The 6781-nt window shown below is 39.2% G+C and overlaps 1 long non-coding RNA gene across 1 annotated transcript; it reads right to left on the bottom strand.

Moving 5' to 3' along the window:
- Positions 1-2268: 2268 nt before the first annotated feature.
- LOC104966155 (uncharacterized) lies at positions 2269-3301 on the bottom strand. The gene is made up of 3 exons (XR_800629.1): positions 3113-3301; positions 2891-2932; positions 2269-2334 (listed from the first exon to the last, which is right to left on the bottom strand). It is a non-coding gene; the product is annotated as an uncharacterized lncRNA (long non-coding RNA).
- Positions 3302-6781: the final 3480 nt, after the last annotated feature.

The raw sequence follows: 6781 nt of genomic DNA, 5'->3' as shown, positions 1-6781 counted from the left end.
GGGGGGGGGTTACCTTGGTTGGTTATTGGTTAAGGGTTACACAAGCCAAAAAATCATTATGACATCATAAAGTGGCCAAAATCTGATCAGCTCATTTTCAGACAGGTTTTGCTCCCCATTGAAATCAGGAAGGAAGAAAGCTTGCTCATCTTCCGACGCAGACTGAAAACTCATCTCTTTCGACTCCACTTCGAGCGATAGAATTACTAACAAAGCACTTATACTAATAAAGGACGGACTTATCTAAAACCAGTTGAGTAGCACTTGAAATGTTTTAGCTCAGTCTCAGGAAACCTGATGTACTTATATGATTCTGTTTTCTTCAAGTTTGTATCTTGTTGGTCGAATGCACTTATTGTAAGTCGCTTTGGATAAAAGCGTCAGCTAAATGCAATATAATGTAAAGTTTTTATATAAATGGATCAGGATATAAAAAGAGAACTAATCTTTTGTCCTGAAACTTTCAGAATCTCTTTACACAGAGGGGACACATGATGATGTATAAAAGACATGAAAAAGTGGATTTTGCATAATAGGTGACCTTTAAATAAATTACAGATGAAGGTGAAACTGCTACAAAAATATATAAGTAAAAAAAGTATAAAGTCATTTCAGTCTTTCACTCTGCTTTCTCTTGAGTAGTTGAACTGATAGTGGCATTCCAAAGTTGAATTGTGCATTAAGGATCATTTGTATTTGTATACATACTAATACAAAAAAATAAGAAGTGCATTCTGTAGTGAGTTAAGGAATTTGGACACAGCAAATGCTTGTGCTGAACAGCTACGGTTAAAATTTATTTTAAGTAGTTTACCAAAAGAGGGCAGTAGCAGCTTACCTTAAGCTGCTGTGATTGGATCATTGGCGTTTCCTGAAGTCTTCCTGCTCCCTGCTGGACGCTCGCTGCAGATGCACAAAGCTGCGGATATCTGAAAATCAGCAGGGTCAGCAAAACATGGATGAATTGTTCAAAAAAATAAGGGACATGTTTAATAAATTTTCAGATCATTAGAAATGTTTATTATTATTGAACACAATCCTTTTTAGACATCATACCTTTTGGAAGTACAGTTACACAAATTGGTCTTATAATAGCATCAAAGAAAATAAATCCATACAAAAATAAATGGTTTGCAAATGGTTTGTAAAATAACAACAAAGTTCTTCGTAAAAATACAAATGCATGACAAATCAAAAGGGTTTCTGAGCAATTTTATAACGTACACAGGATCCAAACACTTTGCAAATGAAGTGGATTAATACAAAAATGACCACATATGGAATCAGCAGATGATCATTTTTCATTTTGGTAAGTGTAGCTTATAGACAGAAACAGTGTTTTCTAGTTTGTTGAGGAACATGATAAAAAATGTAATAAAACAGTGGATTTTTTTATTAGCTAATTTGCATAGCTTAAGCACAACTTGTTTGATTAAAAAATGCCACTATGGGCCTTGATTATGTACAAATAAACACATAACGTCATCCCACATGTTAGAATATCTGCTATAACTGTAAATGTGTTCTTGATACTTGGTATGAACATGATTCGTTTTAAATATATACAATACAACAAGTCTCACTGGCCAGTTGGTGCCCTTTTTGGTCTCAGTGCATCTATGATAACCAGTATAAAAATCTTAGTTTTAGAAAATACAGTGAAGACAAATGGACCCGGCCGATAGCAAGTTACTTCACTGACGTTAAAATTAGTTACACTGACAAAGAAGATGAGAAAAGCACAACTTTAGTTAATTTGTGACAAAGATAACGCCATGCCAAGGGTTAAAGATACTGTTTGCAAAACAATCAGGTCCTCGTCTCAGCCTTCACTACGTTCTCTTCAATACTTTTCCACATCTAATCTGAGGAGATAAAACGAAGAAAAATGGAGGGCAAACAGAGCCGGAGCAGTGTTATCACAGGTGTTTGAAGGTCAGCTGACCTTCAAATGACCACACCCTCCTGAACACTCAAACCAATGAGCTGAATCTTTGGAAAAGGCAGTGTTTGCTGTGGGAGTGGCAACAGTTAAGCGCCCTGCTTCCATTTCTAGACAAAAACATGTTTTTATACATAACTGATCACGATCATCATTATTAACATACAGTATGTTCCCTATGTGTATGTGTCGGCTCTGTACAGGTAACTTTGGTCTTGGCATGTCTCATGAGTCTTTGTTTTGGAGTGTGTGTTGGCCCGTGTGTGTGTGGGTGTCAGGACTCAGTGGCTTCATCAGTGGTTCTTGTCGTAGTCCTTCACCATGCCTTTGATGTGGAACAGCTTGTGTCTCAGGCTGCGACACTCTTTCTTCTTAGTCTGGTAATCTGAAGTCTACAGAGGAGGAAGGGCAGCAGAAAAGTCAGAAATAATACAAAGCAAACAATACAAACACAAGGATTTAAATAATACTAGACAGGGAAAATGTAAGCTCTTCTGCTCCAAATAAACAGTGATATTAGTGCTGTGATAAACATTCAGGGAAAAGGGTTCGGAAATATATTTTATGTTGGAAAGAATACTATTAAAACTTAATGAGAGGTCATTGTGAAGCTGGATGTTAAGAACGTAATGCTTTCAAAAATACATGCAATACATTTTTAATAAATGGTGTGATGTGGTGAGTCCAAAAGTCAAAGTTCATTATACTAATCAAGTCAGATAACAGAAAAATAACCAAAAACTAGTTCGATAAACAATGAATAGTAATTATTCATACTTAAGATATTTAAAACATCGCCTTGAGAAAATGGGGTGGCTTTTTTGACTATTTTCTAACCATTTATAGACCAAACCACCAAAAGAATCATCTTATTAATGATGAAGAAAATAACAATTAGCTTATTATGGAGGCTTGTTATTAATTGTATCATCAGAGAAGTCTCCCCACCTGCTTCAGATCCTTCAGCTGGTTATATTGCTCAGCTGCAGCCTGTGGAAAATATAGGAAAAACATTTGTTATGATTCTGTGTCCCTCACAAACAATCTTAGGTTAATAAACAAATAAAGTCCTGTATTTCTGTATATCATTTTGATGCTAACTGAGACTCAGTTTAGGCTCAAACACGCCTGCCTCGTGAGTGTGGGAGGTGAGCACTGAGTATATCTGACCTGGTATTTGGGAGAGGTCTCATCCAGCGTGTCCACCTGCCGGCTGAGTTTGTTCAACTGATCGTTAATGTCGTCCATCTCAGCACACAGGCGCTTGTATCGCCTGAGGTCGGCATCAAACTCTCTCTTATACTCATGACGCTGATCATCAGTAGTTATGTCTGGGTACGTGCTGGAGGAGGAGGAGGAGGAGGATTCGTAGTCGGACTTCTTAGGTCATGTCCACTTGAGCTGTGAGACTAGGGCCAGGTCCTTACCTTCAAGGTTTCGACTCGGGTCAACCTGGTTCTCGTCTCACACCTGTCCTGTCTTATGCGAGTACGTTCATTCTGTCCCAACCCCGAGGGTGGCTGTGTGTGTGTGTGTGTCGGTTGTGTGTGTGTGTGTGTGTGTGTGTGTGTGTGTGTGTGTAGTGTGTGTGTGTTGTGTGTGTGTTGTGTCTGTGTTGGTGTGTGTGTGTCGTGTGCTGTGTGTGTCGTGTGACACCAAAAACGAAACTAATAGATAGGCCAAACTCCGAAGTAGACCATGAACTGGTAGCGCCCACTTTTACACACGTAAGACATTCCTTTTGAGTGACGATTATCTGCCGATGCCCTTCATACGTCCCCCTCTTAACGAACCGTCTCATCGTGAGATTGTGCTTAGGTTCATATTATAACCATAAACTCTTTTACTGATCTAACTTATTAATACAGCTTACTTTCTACCTTAGTTTGGTAGCTCACGGCAAGTTTTCAATATTTTAGTGTGCCTATAAACGTCACTACAATGACTTCAGTTTTAACGTTATATAACATTTTATTTCTATAACACCCCGAAGACCACTAGGTTTGGATCCGTTGTCATTTTACTTGTGTACGCAAGTACGACTATATTTGCTGCTTAAAGGGGTTCCCCTTATTTATTTCAAGGGTTGAAAGATAGGAAGTAGAATAGAGAGTCAGTTGTTGGATGTCCGAAAATTTCCAATAAACTTATTTACGAGAGGAAAGGGCATTGTTTGAAAACTAGTAAAAAATAAGATTTCACAGGTCAAATACAACGACAGGTCGTCCCATGCGCCTCTCCTGGTAGTCGTCTGGTAGACTCCGCTGAGGAGTGGCCACCTTCTTAGTCGAGGTCGGGGGTGGGGAGTCTCCTCTTGGTCGCCCCCGGCGTTTGGGAGCCGGATTCGGCCCGCTCGTGCGCATGCATTGGGTCTATACCTCGCTCAGCGTCTACTCTTGTCTCATGTGGTTGTCCTCCTTTTGCCCGTTACTTGACTGCTCTCTCCTCAACCTCATTCACTCTTTACTAAACATGAAAAAAAGAGCTCGAGGAGTAGGAACCAGCTCAATACAATTTGTCCTCTCCACCTTTACTGTAAATCAGAGTTCTTTTTGTAGTTTGCTACTCTCACACTAGACCCAGCGGTAGTGCGTCCAAGTGAGTTGTTCCTAGGTATTTCTACGACCTACCTGCAACTAATTCTTCTACTCTTCTGACTTCACCGGCATCCCCTCTTGTTTGCCCTCTTGCCGCTATTGGGTCTATACCCCAGCGTCATACTCTGTCCATGTGGTGTCCTCCTCTTTGCCCGTACGACGCCTCTCCTCACCCTCCTTCACTCTTACTAACATGAAAACAAAGAAGACTCGACGAGTAGAAACAGCCTATTCTACCTTTACAGAATAGGTTTGTGAGTGCACTAAGACAGCGAGGTAGTCCTCGCTGGATTAACAACCTAATTACTACTACCATTCGGAATCTTTTTGTCGTTGATCGTATCACTGTACTAATTACCTTGACGTCTTCTTGAGAAAACCTATCTCATGTCTGTCATTTATTCTTGTCTACGATTGCGGATCGCCCTTTCCGATGTTCAGACAGGTTCGCTCGCAATTAAGACTCCTTACGGTCAAGTGTACCCGACATGAGTCCTTATTCTCTCAACCGGTTCCATGTTGTACCTCAGTTAATCAAATACTCCTTCGACATACAAAATCGGACATCAACTTAAGTGAGTACCGACAAAAAATAAGGAGAATTTGACTCGGAGACGCAAACAACCAAGCGTCGTTTACAAAAAATCAGAAAGATGTGAGAAGTTATTCCCAGTTCTCCTCAAGAAATCTCTGATTACCGAGTTAACTAGTTAACTCACCCAATTTTATATGTTATATACCTTAAATTAAACAAACGGATAGACATCTTAGTACAAAGAACTGTGAGGAGTCCATTGTCTGCCCACTATACGAATTACATAAGACACTCGGGAATTCGATACGATTCTACTAAGCTACAATCGGAATACTTGGTCCACCCTTGTTAAAACTGTTCTAGGATGTCCTTTGGTTTGCTCAAGAGCAATACACGATCTTCTTGTACGAAGAGTTTCAGTTGAATAACAGTAGAGTTTTATACAACATGTGTGCTTCTAATCATGACAAAAGCGTTCAGGGCTCCAGATTTGGTTTATGTTAATTTTACCGTTCTTCTTAGTTAGTAATGTTTTTGTGTTTATGCAAATTCAATTCGTTCTTTATATATTTTGCTTCTAACATGTATCACGTTGTCCACCGTTAACAGTATCTCCATTTCACTGTGAGCCTCGCCTAGAAAAACAACAGACACACACACCGGCCCCATAATTTAAGGACCAAGATCAATCGTGGAAGTAACGACTACGCCAGCAGAAGTGGAGAAGAGAAAATGGAAGGGAGAGGAGAAGGNAAACTGATTTTTGTACATAATGTGTGTATATATATATATACATATGTAATATATTTATAATATCAGAATGAAAATCCCATGTACATTATTTAAGCTTTTAAATGTTAAAAGCTTAAATAATGTACATGGGATTTTCATTCTGATATTATAAATATATTACATATGTATATATATATATACACACATTATGTACAAAAATCAGTTTTTTCTGTCTTTATCTGTGCCACGCTTCAAAGCAGTTTCTGTCAACTACAACACAGAGGGCAACATCACAGGCTCCTCCTCCTCCGTTTAAAAAAACTAGCTTATAGCTTGACTCACGTTCAGAGTTCTCTTCGTCATAGTTGAATCTTCAAAACTCTAAATCTATCTAACTATATCTAAATTCTCAATGTCTGTCTGTCACCTTACATCAATCGCAGTCTTTCTTCGTCTCCCGCCTGTCTTCGTATATCTTCGTCTCTCTCCATTTCCCGCCGTCCCTCTTCGTCTCTTTTTGTCTCACTTCGTATCACTCCGTTTACCTGATCACCTCACCCACTCCCTGGTAAATACATCCTGTTGAGCAGGATCTACAGTTTCCAGTATGTTCCGTTTCGTAAAATGATAAAATACGGCGAAGATATTAAAATATGTGCTTCCATTTTTCATACTTTTGAAATATATTTGTATTAACTTTATATCATCCCATCTCCGTGTTTGCTGGGTCTTTTGCATGAAACAAAGACTGGCATATAGTTTCAAGACAGTACTTTTGACGGAAACACACGGCAATGTTGTCCGGACTGTTATTTTTATGCTGCACCGGCTTGAACAGGTCATGTGATCTGATCACGCCGGCGTGACGGTCGACTCCAAAGGGTTAAAGTAAAAAACCTATATTGATTCTGACTTTTCTACATCCAACTCACAGGTTTATCATTGCTTTGAGAAAAAATATTATTAATTTACCCT

Source organism: Notothenia coriiceps, unplaced genomic scaffold (assembly GCF_000735185.1).
Source record: "Notothenia coriiceps isolate Sejong01 unplaced genomic scaffold, NC01 NC01_scaffold00037246, whole genome shotgun sequence".
Taxonomy (NCBI): domain Eukaryota; kingdom Metazoa; phylum Chordata; class Actinopteri; order Perciformes; family Nototheniidae; genus Notothenia; species Notothenia coriiceps.
This window is presented reverse-complemented; position numbering and strand designations above follow the sequence as displayed.